Source organism: Mesoplodon mirus (assembly GCF_964341445.2).
Source record: "Mesoplodon mirus genome assembly, chromosome: 4".
NCBI classification, from domain to species: domain Eukaryota; kingdom Metazoa; phylum Chordata; class Mammalia; order Artiodactyla; family Ziphiidae; genus Mesoplodon; species Mesoplodon mirus.
In genome coordinates this window covers 2,521,350-2,534,725 of record NC_138979.1, presented here as the reverse complement: position 1 = coordinate 2,534,725, position 13,376 = coordinate 2,521,350, and the positions used below count along the sequence as shown (strand labels likewise).

At 50.4% G+C, this 13,376-nt stretch overlaps 1 protein-coding gene across 9 annotated transcripts in view; it reads right to left on the bottom strand.

Annotated features, from left to right (window-relative positions):
* Positions 1-13,072, bottom strand: part of SVIL (supervillin) — a 240,088-nt gene extending 227,016 nt beyond the window's left edge. For 8 of the 9 annotated variants that reach the window (XM_082618197.1, XM_082618199.1, XM_082618201.1 and 5 more), the window contains exon 1: positions 12,938-13,072. The gene's annotated coding sequence lies outside the window, so the exon portion shown is untranslated. Of the gene's footprint in view, positions 1-11,985; positions 12,071-12,937 lie in introns of those variants that run through there. The other variant, XM_082618198.1, reaches the window with a different exon arrangement.
* Between the last annotated feature and the right edge of the window lie 304 nt (positions 13,073-13,376).

Below are 13,376 nucleotides of genomic sequence, written 5' to 3'. Positions count from 1 at the left end.
TTCCTCCTATTAATATGGAAAATCAAGAGGTAACTGGGGGGTAAAAACTGTCAAATATCAAGCCACTATTCTTCTCCTTTTTAGATTTATGTACTCAATATTGTGTCAGCAAGCATAAGTTTTTATAAAGCTCAAAAGTTTCCCAAATTACCACTGAAGAGGTTTCTCTGCAAGTAACAGGAAGTGCAGTAACAAGAAAAAAAGTTTGAGTAATTTTTCTAAGACTGTATTACATAAAGCCCAAGAAATTTTGGCTGAACACAGGCCCAAACTTTCACCCAAAACCCTGTTAGAAAGTTAACAAACAGTGGCAACATCATACCTCAATAAAGCTATAGAAAGAAAGAAAGGAAAGAAAGAAAGAAGTGGGGGGGGGAGGGAGGGAGGGAGGAAGGAAGAAGGAAAGAGAGAAAGAAATAAACAAGAAGAGAGAAAGAAAGAAAACAGTGGCAATAGCAGTTGGAGAATGCACACATTAAAACAACAGCAAAAAAAAAAAACAGTGCTTTCACTATGTTAGACACAGATCTGGGACAATCAACATCTTCAGCAAAAAGCAGGCAAATACTTGAATCCTATTCTCTAAACCCAGTGTGGACTTAAGAGCACTAAAAACTCCAATCCTACTTTGATAGCTTTATTCTTAAAATTTTACATTAGCATTGTGCTGCCTTTCTGGAATCTCCCATGACTCATGTGCCATTCAGTACAATATCACTGCCATTTATTTACTGGCTTAGCACACTGGAAGCTCAATGTACCTCGGAGTCAGAAGACCTAGGTTTAAATCTCTATCCTGTCACCCGCTAGATAAATGATTCTGACCAGTCCTTCACCTCTGTGAGCCTCAATACTGCTCTTCTGTGAATTGGGAATAACACTACCTACTTCAAGCGGTGGTTATGATTCAGTGACATTAGCAATGTGTAAGTGCCCTGCATGTAAAAGCGCTCCTATATGTATAAGCTTAAATAAGTATCTCGTGAATTCAAATGATGAGTATTCATGACGAGTCGTGTTCATAGCACTTTAACTGAAACTTCCAGCATTCACTAACAAGAAGGAATTACTCTTAGAAAGAGCTGTTTGTCCTACCAGACTATGAATGATACTTTAGGGAATAATAGTAATAATAAGAGGAATCCATCTTGAGAAAAATTATCTGAAGAGTCTTTTCATCTTTTAAATTGTCTCCACTCTCCTATCGGTACAGAAACTAAAAAAAAAAATATTAAATCCACAGGCATCCTCGTATTTACCTACACTGAGTGAGGATAACTAATTCGGTGAGCCTAAACACAACGGGGGCAACTCCTTCAGAGCTCATTAACTCTCCGCAGTTCTCCCTAGATTCGAAAACAATGGGGAAAGCATTTGGGAAATGGGACACCAAGATGAAACAGAAAAGCCATTCTGGGGTAACTATTAGCAATCCGTGTGGATCTGGCAACCAAAGAGAAAAAGGTTTGGGTGATGATTCTGCAAACACAGCACTTATCTTCATGAAGGAGACTTTTAGCTGAAATGGGAGGTAATGGAGTAGAAAATGTATACAGTCGGCCCTCTACATCCGGGTTCCGCATCTGCGGATTCAACCATTCGCGGATCTGCATATGCGGGAATCCCGAGAATACCAAGGACAGACTGTGTTGCAAACTATGCTTATGGGACAAAAAACATATAAGTGGGTTTATAAATGTTAGTGGCTCTACCATCAGATAAAGGATACTACTACCTGAACCTAGAACCAGTGTCTGTGCTCAAAATGAAAGTGGGAAGTTTTCCACAATAAATTTGCAGTTTCCTCTAAGGTTTTTTTGGTTTGTTTTTTTTCCCAAGAAGCCTAGACATTAGCGATGGAACTAATTTGTTCACGGAAAAAAATAAAGTGCTTTCACTGCCTGCTGTTTCCCTCCAACACTGGGAGGACCAAGTATAGAAAAAAAAAAAAACGCCACATGATGAAAGCTTTTAGTTTTCTTAAGAAGTGATGAAGTTTTTTTTTAAAAAAAAACATAGATGTTGGGTTTACATAAATAATCAACTGAAACATTTTTCTACTATATAATTTTCTTGTCGAGCATATAATATGCTTTTCTTTTTCCTGGAAATTCAATGTCAGAACTGTATGACGATGACTGTTTTTCAACAGATAACTGGATAATTCTGTGGTCAGAATAAGAATATAAACATATATATATATATATATATATACACACACACACACATATATCTACATATCACATATATCTTACTTAGAAGTCTTACGTCAGATTCATTTTTAGGTATGGGAAGGAAACAGTTTAACATTGCTTGAAATAAGTTCTTTATACTTGAGGTCACGGTCTATCAATTTTTCTAGGAATGTAGGTTCTTAGCCTTATTCTTAGAGCTTTTGGACTGAAAATCCAACAGATTAAAAGTCGTAGCTCTTCAAAAAAGAAAGCATGTTTACCTGCAAATTTTCAAGCATGGAATTTTCCCCTCATGGCACAGAGTTCGGGAACAGAGGGCTGTCTTTCCACTTACACTCCTATTAAGAGCCACATCTGAAACCGGACATATAGACACAAGCCTGAAGCAGACCATCCTCATCCAAGTTTCTTCTTGAGCCCCAGAGTGATCCATCCTGAAAGGCCACCCTGGGCCCCCACAAACTCCCTCTGAGAGAAAGCTGGTCCAGCTTCCCTTTCAAGCCTCTCTTTTTCTCCAAGAATCATAGGTTTCACCAACCTGCCTGGCCAGTATTCTTAAAATCACAACTGGGTTTTATCAGAAATACAGACGTTTGATCCTTGAAAGGCATTGAAGATAAGAGCAGTGTCGTCTATACCACGCTGGGTGTGAAGATGAGACTTGAGGGCTCACACACAGATATGCTTCTAATGGTGGGGAAGTCCCTCTTCCCTTCGACAGGCCTGAAATAGAAGCACTTTCCTCCCCCAGACACGGTTGAGAACAGCAAGGCGGACACCAGAGGCTGCTGGCTGCGACACACAGCACCACAAAAAGAGGCAGAATGCTGTGGAGTACAGTCCCTCCTGGGTGACAATAAGCCTGGCAGCCAGCTTCTGCAAAGCTTGGCAGAGGGAAAAGAAAGCCTCTTTAGAAATACAGTTGGCAAAACACTGAGTATAAAGGACACTCTGAGAAAATGCATAATTGCAGACTCAGAGTCACTGTCTCGACCAGTACATCCTTTATGGGACAGTGGAGGAAGTCTAGACCCCCACTGGACATCCTGTAACCGCATGGCTCTCCAGGCTTTCTTCTTCCTTCGTTACGTGCAGCGGTGCAGATGGACACAGAAGGAAAAGTAAACCTACAAGACACTGACCTCGTGTCTCCTTGACCGCATAAAGTTTATGACTTGGGATTTGAATTCAAACCCAGACCTGACTACTTACTGTCTTCTCTCATTTGAGGTACCAAACCTATCAAGGCTTCAGCTCAGAGATGGTGCTGATTAAAAGATGCCCAGCACGTCAAGCCCGATGCGTAGAGCCCGAGGCACGGTCCCAGCCGATCCTCGAGGCTGCCATAATCAGCAGCATCACCACGCCCACCACTGCATTCTGTGTGCCCCGTTACACCTGGAATGTACTTCCATCTCACCTACAACACGTTCCCGTGGTGGCAAAGCCATCTCTGACTGCAAGCCCCATGAGGGCAGGATTCGCTCTGTATTCTCAGTGCCAAGCCCGTACACATGTGCACACACACGTGGTTAACAGACGTTTGCTGACCAAACCAATGAATGAATCAACAGTCTGACTGATCACTTTCAATGTCTTGTTTTCTATATAATCCCAATTTAAAAACCCTTTCCCCAGGTGTTGTTATAGACAGGTTACTAGATTACGTGAACTGAACCTGATGCCCACGTCAAGATTCTGCTGGACACCGATTACAGAACATTTGCTGAAACAAAGATCCCTTGGTCTGAGTGAGTCCATAGGAACATAATAAGCTCCTATTCCGATGCTCTAAGCAGACTCCCCTATCTACCAGCGCAGAAAAATGGGCTCCCTTTTAATTGGGAAGGTCTAGGAGCACACTCCATTTCGGCACAGGGAAGCACCCTTTCCCTTTGTTTTTCAGAATTAAAAAAAAAAAAAAAAAAAGGAGAGCAAGGTGCAAGGGCTCCAGGGCTCACGGGGAAGACCGCCTAGCAGGGGCTTCACCCCAGACACTCTCCCTGCGGCCCTGGATCAAGGCCTCCTTCCCCACTGCTTCCCAAGTGACCCTGAGGATACCCCTCCGTGTTCGTAGCTTTGGAGAGAAAAATAAGGAGTCCCAAATCAGGGTGAATCCGTGAAGGATCTCCGCAGACCTCCTCTCCAGCATATTTTCATGGACGAGGGATCACCGCTAGGAAATACCCACCATGAGCCTCTGGAACAGCACAGACTCGAGGTGACCAATCATTCAGAACTTACACACAAGCCAAGTGGCCACACAGTACAAACCCAACTTCCTTTCAAGATCTTTCAGAAATATAATTGAAGCGGGGGGCAGGGGAAAGCAAATGTTCATTCTGCTCTGTGTATGTACAATTTCCATTTGCAAGGAAGAGGTTATCCAAAAACAAGCTCATGTTTCAGTGACCTTCACGGCACTGCCATGTGAAAGGAGAGCCAAAATAAATCTCAAAACTATTTCCCCCAAAGTTCAACCCTTTGAAATGCCCTGACTTGACCAGTTTCAAGACTGGCGTTTCCAAGTTTCAATTCCAAGAACCACTTTTTTTTTTTTTTAACAAACATCTAAATAAAAACTGTGATAGCGTATATAATGTATGTCACGATTATACCCGATGCAGGTGACAGCCAAACAGGATTGGCCTGGGACAAAGACAGAAGGGCCTGCAAACTGTGGGTTTGGAAAAATAAAGGAGAAAGAATCTACTTCTCAGGAGGCACCGTCAAAGAAGGGGAGAAAGGACTGTCTATGGGAAAGGGACGGAGAAAGTGAATCTTAACAGTGCTCAGCACAAGAAAAAAAAGTGTCACTGTGTGGTGACATAGGTTACCTAGACTTATTGTGATTATTTCGTGATACATACAAGTACTGAATCATTAGGTTGTAGGACTGAAGCTAGTATGTCAATTACATCTCAGTAAAAAGAATTAAGAGGGTTAAAAAGGGGTGGGGTCGGGGAGGGGAGGAAGAGAGAGAGAGAAAGAGCAGGACGGGAACAAAGCCGCGTACGTACGGGAGGCCTGGGGAAGCGCACACACAAAGGGGCAGCAGGGGGCCAGAGGAGGGGCCGAAACAGGGCAACAGGATCAGCCGGAGGGAAAGCCGGCAGGAGCCGGCAGCAAGGACGGCAAGGGGGAAAGTCACCCCATGTCAAAGGGCAGGCCGGCTAGTGGGGGGAAGCAATTAAACACCAATGACAGATGGAGATAAGGGCATCCGAGGCAAAGCGTCCCTAAGACACCTGACACCGAGACTGCGGGCAACAGACCAGCAGCAGAGGAGGGGCAGGCGTCAAAGAGGAAACACAGGGTCCCAGAAGGAGCGGAAAGCTGCCTAAGTTTGGAGGGTGCTGTTGGAGGCATATGGGGGCAAAACCGTGGCTGCACGGGCACCCGGGGGAGTCCTGGGCCCAGGAGGGGCCTCATGGCTGCACCCCCAAAGCGCATCAGCTTCTTCTTCCTGCAGGGAAGTGGCCGCTGCCTCCAGCCTCTAAGCAGCACGATGCTGAAGGCACTACCTGGTCCCCACGACCAAGGGAGCCGGCTCACTTCCCAACGGCCCCCCTGTGAAAAGGAGGATGTGATAACTCTTGACGATCCGTGAACATCTGACAACCAGCAAGAATTGTGTAGCATCCAGAGCATCAAACGGGGAGAAATACTTCAATGCAGTTAACGTGAAGTCTCCTTCTGAAAGGAGCTGAGCCGGCTGGAGAAGGATAACAGGTCCAGTTACCATGCTGGTCCTCTGCATGTCTGCAGGTGTGTGTGCACAGGTGTGCACGTGTGTGATGGGAAGGAGAGATGAATGTGCCAGAAAGCTGGATGGACCCAGAGATCATCCATCAGACTGAGTGAAGTAAGTCAGACACAGACAAATATCATATGATATCACTTAAGTGTGGAATCGAAAAACATGATATCAATGTACTTATTTACAAAACAGAAATAGACTCACAGACATAGAAAACAAACTTATGGTTACCAAAGGGAAAGGGGGGGAGGGATAAATTAGGAATGTGGGGTGAACAGATACACACGGCTATAGATAAAACAGAGAAACAGCAAGGTCCTACTGTAGAGCACAGGGAACTCTACGCAACATCTTGTAATACCTATAATGAAAAATAAGCTGAAAAACAATAGATTTATATCTATCTATATCTGTATCTATATATAGATATATATAAAACTAAATCACTTTGCTGTACTCCTGAAACTAACACAACATTGTAAATCAACTACAGTTCAATTAAAAAAATAAAGGGGGAAAAAAAAAAGAAAGCTGGCAGCTGTGCTCGAGAGCCAAGACTTGAAAACAGAACATGATGAATAAACAATTATAACGTGCAGAGAGGTGGAATAAGGAAGAGAGTTATCCCAGGGCAAGAACCCAGCGAGGACCACTGCAGTCAGCCAAGTACAATGAAGTCTCCAGAAGGAGAGGACTCATCTTCTAGTTGTGAGCAAGCTGACCCTTCCAAGACTTGGCCAGTGAGGGCGCTGAGCTCTGGGGCAGGACCTTGTGATTCTAGTCCTAGCCCAGGCAGCGTTCTCAACGGCAGGCAGAGCCTGTTTCCCCTTCTGTACAATACACCCCACCCACTCCCGCCCCCGGGTCATCAGCCCTGAGAACCAGAGTTCCTGAGAGTCTCAAAAGAAAACGGCAGCTAAACCAACTGAAGGCCGAAACGTTGTCAAAAATCTAAGATTCCTAAGCAAAAGGGATGAAGTAAAAGATACGCGAATGTGTCCATGGCGCCCAGAAGGGGATTAAAGGGCTTAGAATTGTGGGTCTAACTCAGCAACTCTGGGTCGCTGGGTGAGCTGAAGCCACAGCCGTTTCCAGCACAAGAGCCCCTAAGAGTGAGACGAGCATCGGTGTCTGAGGCTTTTACACGTGTCCAAGTGATCGGGGTTTACTTTATAACCTCTTCTAGAACAAAGGAATTGAAGCTGACTCAGTCCCTGTAAGGGACTGGATTTAGGCTTGTAGCTGCTAGAGGCCATTCATTCACCTCCATTCACAGAAATTAGGAGGCAAGATGCTTTCGAGGGCTGGGCAGGAGTCAGGGGCCAGGGGGGCGCAGGTAGAGACAGGTGTGTCTACACGCACGGCAAGGCCTTCTCTTGTTAGTACACGTCCTCAACATTTGATCAACCTTATAATGCTTCTCCTATCTCCCTGTACCCAGACCCTCGTCCTCGGCGTTATCTAAGCAGACATGTTGACAACACCAGTGGGATTACGCTGCCTGAAGAGGCACTTTCACAAAAACAAGATGCCGCCCCTATTACAGCCCGGATATTGTCCTTGTTTATGTCCGTTGTTCCCGAGCTGTGAGTCCGTCCAGGGCTGGGCCCAAGCCCTTACTCACCTTCAGGCCTGCTGCCGTGTAAACACTCAACCTAAGATGTGCTGAAGTAAACCACGGAGCCAGATCATCTCTGATAAGTAACAGTAACAACTTCTTGGAAACTCCAGTTTTCTCACGGATAACAGAAGGGGTGTGGGCAAAGCACCTCCTGGCTCTAACAAATGCAAAATACCCTAATCTTCTGAAAACAAAAGAGCACTGTCTGGACACACATTGTAACTTTTATACATTTCAGGCAACAGAAAAATGTATATGATTAACCTCGATGGATATGGCAATTAAAAAAAACACACATTTAGTTTTAATATGAGCCCCGTTCCTTTGTTAGTCAATGAAATAGAAAAGCGGCCTAGGTTTTAAGTAGGGAAAGACTATATACACATTGGTCATCCTGAAAAAAAACTGTATTCGGAAAAAAATGTTAATTTTGACATTTCCTTTTAAACCTTCTCCCCTGAGAGGCTCTATCTGGGATAACATTGACATAACAGAAACAAACAAGACTCTTTACGATGGCTACAGTTTAACAAAGGCATCTGTGGATTTTTACCTTCCTTGGGGACTGCTCAAACGCAGAAAACGTAAGCACAGTTGCCCCAGCAGCTGGCAAGTTCTCTCCCATATGCGGAGAAGTTGTGGAACAGCTGGGGAATGCAAGATGCTTTTGAACACGCTGCTACGTGATCCAAAATAACGCTGCCTGTTCATCTTCCCCACAATGGTAGCGACAGCCCAGCGCAGGTCTGGCGCATGCCCTACAGCTGCTTCTTTCTTCCGCCCTGGAAACTCAACAAGTAGCTACAAACGAAGTGAGATGCACAAAAGGGGAGAAACCCTGCTGCTAACCCTTTATGTGCCGTCCCCTGCTTACACACGCAGATCATTTTGCCATGTGGGAGAAAGCTGCATTTCGAACCCAAATGGAAAATCTATGTTTAGCTTTCAAGGGCAATCCCTCCCTGGACTCCATGCCATGCCCATCTTGGTGATAACTTTCACGATGGGGTGGCGTTTAATAACATTATAAGGTTTCCAGTGCTTTCGCCCTGGATTATTTAAAAGATAAATGCAAAATCAAGAACTAGGAAATAGCAACGTTCAGGGGTCTTTCATCAACAACTTGACACAGTATATTTAAAAACAACTATTTCTCCACTTGTTGCTAAATTGAAAAGCCTCCAAGATCTTTTAACATATGAAATAGCTATTCTGGTTGTTCGCTGGTTGTGCAGCTTAACTGGACATAACCAGACCTCTCTATGTCACCTTCCAAATGTTAGTTTGGCAATTTTCAGATCATACATAGGTCACCATATTGGAGCAAACAGTTCTGAAATGTTATCTCAAACTCTCCTCCCTCCTCCGTCCATTTCGTGGCACATCTTTAAACAGACTCCAGGCCATCTTCTGTTTTCCAAGTAATGGTCCCACTTGTCAAGGTCGGGCCAGCACAATTTTCACAGACGCAGATATTCTCTTTACTGTTGTCAATGGCTAGTGAACGAACAAAGAGAAGACCTGCTTCCTTTTCTCCAGCTTGTTTGGTTTTGAGCTTGCTTTTTTAAGTCCTGTCATCATGGCTATTAGGATACTGGCTTCAAATTTTAAGGAAAGAGAAACGGCTGGAGGGCTGGCCGCAAAATTACACAGTGGTAACACTAGGAGGAAAGCCCGATGGTTCCGGAGGCCCTTGTAAATTCCTTGGGCAACGAGACAAAGTTCTCCATCACTACCACCCTGCCTCCCAACACACACGTACACACAACACTTGCTGACAAGAAGGAAGAATCGCTAAGTGCATCCCCTTGCTGTAGGAACCAAGAAGATGAAGTTCAACTGTCAACTAATTTGCCTCTCTAGACGAGGGAAGGGAGGAAAGAAAGAGTCTGTTCTTAAACGTCACCATTATTAGTTAACACTCGCTGGGCGGCTACTACCTCCTAGGCTCTGCGCTACTAAGTACCTTATATGAATGACCAAATTTAAGTCTTGCAGCTTGAAACCAGGTGGTGCCGTGACTACTCCTGCCCTAAAAGAGGAAAGTGAAGCTCAGAGAAGCTGAGCAACTTGCCCATCGCTACAGACCTATAAACGGTGGAGGCGGCATTCGAAGCCTGCCCTTAATCATCATGCCTCACTGTCTCCACAACTGGCCCTGCCCTAGGACATTCTGAGTCAGAACTGTCATTCCAGGGTTTCAAACAACATCTTTCTTTAAGGCAATACACTTTCAGTACATTCAAGACAACACCACCGCCCCATATTATAAACTTGAGCTCAATAATGTCTAAAGATGTGGAGATGATCTCAGATGTCTAAAAGGAATTTTAGAGTCATAACCCATCAGACAGTTACTGAAGGCTAGCTGCATTTCCAAGGCATTTTAAATACACATTCAGCGTGGTGGCAAAGTCACAGAGCTTAGACAGGGTAGGCACTGCGGCTCCTTCCCGCAGGGAAGGCCCACAGAGCTCCTAGCTACATAGAGCTCCTGACCCCAGGCCCACCTGCCTGATGAGACACCACACAAAGCAAAGGACAGCTGTTTCTGATTCTCTTTGGAGCTGTCAGATCATTCTAAGCGGTTTACTTGTCTTCATATACCTTAAGCTTTTTTTTTTTTTTTTTTTTTTTTTTTTTTGCGGTACGCGGGCCTCTCACTGTTGTGGCCTCTCCCGTTGCCGAGCACAGGCTCCGGACGCGCAGGCTCAGTGGCCATGGCTCACGGGCCCAGCCGCTCCGCAGCATGTGGGATCCTCCCGGACCAGGGCACGAACCCGTGTCCCCCGCATCGGCAGGCGGACTCTCAACCACTGCGCCACCAGGGAAGCCCGTACCTTAAGCTTTAAACTAAGAGTTGGGGGACTTCCCTGGTGGCCTAGTGGCTAGGATTCTGGGTTTTCACTGCCGTGGCCCAGGCTCAATCCCTGGTTGGGGAACTGAGATGCCACAAGCTGTGCAGCATGGCCAAAATAAATAAATAGCTAAAAAGAAATAAACTAAGAGTTGGTTTAGTTGAGGCCTTGAGCCACAGAAAAGTCAGCCACAGGTGGAAGGTCAATCTAACCCTAATAACGAACGCGATCAAACCGAACCTGGGGTCACAGCCTGCACCCTGACTCTTCAATCAGCAAAACCCATAACAACTTTTCAGGAACGTCCTTTGGCATAAAACTGGGATGAGCAAACACTACCCTTCGGGGCAGGACAGACTCTTGGGCCCAGAAACCTCTTTAAGCCTGTTTCCCCATCTGTGAAATAGAAATCACCGCTCTGGAGGAGGCTGGGAGGTTTCAAAGCGAATGGTGAAGATCTTTCCCAAGTGGATACAAGATTCTCTCATACAGAAGGCCTTTCCCTACTTCAGTAGGGAGTGGCGACAGATAAGATAAGAAAACGTGAATTCTATCCACGGATTACCGCGGGATCAGGTTTCACACCAGACCAGAGCGCCCCAGGTTTCTCTTGGGCAGCACCTCCTCTGGGTCCGGCTCCCGGGAAACGTCTGTCGCGCAGGGGGGATGGTGCCCCTGCCATTCCAGTGACAGACTCGTGCCTAAGTCTGGGGGTTGCATAACCTCGGGGGAGGGGGCGGGGGGAGGACAGGAGCTCTCTCCTTTCTCGCCACGGTCCTCTCCCCTTCTGCGGAACTTCCAACGGCAACAAACTGTCAAGGCTGCACCAGAGCTGTACTGCCGAGGCCAGAAGCGCTTAACCCCGCACCTGACCCGGACTGCGGCCTGGACTGGAACCGCCGGGCCGCTAGAGGAATGCAACCACCGCCTTCTGGAGCTCCCCTCTGGGCGCCCAGGGCCGCCGCTGTCACCCCGGGACTAAGCCCCTCCCTTCCGGGAGCCCGCGGAGAGGGGCGTGGCCCGGCGGGCCGGTTGGGCGCGCGGCGCGGGGACCATTCGCCCGCGGGGGCCCTGCGTCGGCGCGACCCTGGGGCCCGGGCGGTGGCGAGGGCAGGCCGGCAGTGTCGCGGTTCTACGCACACGCGTGTCGCTCCCCGGGCCGCCCCCTCCCCCGCCCCCGCCCCTCCTGCCCGCCTAACCGGCCGCCCCGCTAACTTCCCGAAACTCCGTGGAGGGAAATCCTGAGACAGCCGGTACCTCCGGACGGCGCGCGCCGGGGACGGAAGTGGGTGGGAGCGGCGGCCGCGCCGCGCCTTTGTTGCTGCGCCGGGACCCCGCGGGCCCCCGGGAGCGCCCCATCGCGGCGGCCCGGGGATCGGTCGCCCCTCCCCGCTCGCCGCCCCCGGCAGGACCGCCCGGAGCCCGAGCCTAACTGACCCCTCCTCCGGCCCCCGGAGGAGGGCGCGCCGCGGCGCGTCCTAGTGTCTGCCGGCCGGAGCCCGGCGCGGCCGATGCCCGCCCTAGGCCACCGCGCGAAGGGACGCTCCTCACCTTCTTTCCGAGCTTTCCCCAGGCCTCCGGGGGCACGATCTCCGCTCCCCGCCCGACAGCAGCTGGGCAGCCCCGACTCTCGACAGCGCCACGGCCACTCCCTGACTCCTTGCACAGAGCGAGGACCGGGTCCCCCTCCCGGGAGGATTCACCGCTCCTCACCTGGAGTCTCGCTCGAGTCCCCTCCCCTCCGCCGGGCCGCGCGACGATCGGGAGCGGGCGCCCTCTGCCGGGCCTCCCGGCCGGAGCTCCCCGGGCCGGAGTGGGTCGGGAACATGGAGCCCGGCCGAGCGCGGGGACCCCCGCGGCCACCCCTCGGGAGCAGGGGCCATTGCGCCGGGACCGTCCCGGGCCGCCAAGCCCGAGCTGGGCCCGACCTCGGGCCAAGAGAACCAGAGCTGTCCCTGAACCCCGGGGCCACTGCGCGCCCGGAGTCACCACCCCACTCGCGGGCCGGCCGGTCCAGCCTTGCCCCAGGGAGGCGTCCCCAGGAACCCGCCATCAATCGCGTGCGCACGGAAAGTCAGTTTAAAAGCCCCGGAAAGTCAGTTTCACTGTGTGAAAGCAAAGTTTGGGTCCTCGTTCCCAGTAGCCCTCTTCCGCCCGAATTAAAGGGACGGAGGGGAGGGCAGAGGCCTGTCACACACACCCGGGTCCTAGGACTTGGAAGACGCTTGGGGCGAGCTTCAGGGACAGTCGCAGCCCGGGTGGAGCCCAGGGTCGGCCGGCGCGTTCCCCCCAGCCGGGGGGTGTGGCTGGCCCATGACTCGCTCTTTCGCCCGGGTAAACACACTTCCAGCAGGTGAGCCTACCCGCCCCCGCCTCTGCCCTGCGCCAGGTCCTGGGTGCAAGTGTGGAGGGGACCAGGGGGAGCCGAGAGGACACCCACGCGCGATGGGCCGCGTCCCCCGCCGAGCGCGTCCACGCGCGTGCCCCGCCTCCCCGCACTCACCTAGCCCGCGGGCTCGCCCACCTGCCGGCCGGCAGCCGAAGCACAGCTCCCCGCGGCGACGACGGTGGCGGGGGCCGCACGCTGGTCCCCGCGCGAGCTGGCTGTCGGCGACGGACCCGGGAGAGTCTGTCCGGCGTCCCGGCGCCGCAGCTGCCCGAGCAGACAAGTTGCGAGGCGGCTCAGGGCCGAGCGGGTGCCTCCGTCCCCGAATGCGGGCGCGCGAGTCCCGGCGCGGCGGGCGGGCGCCGGTTAGTAGTTGTAGGGCCCCCGGGTGTCGGCCGCCGGGCGTTCTGAGTGGCTCGGACCGCGAGCCAGGCTGGAGGGGCCGGCGCGACCCACCCCCTCGGCACGCGCACGCGCCGGCCCGGGGACACGCACGCGCACGCGCCGGCCCGGGGGACGCGCACGCGCGCCCTCGGCGGCTCCGGGGGCCCGGGGC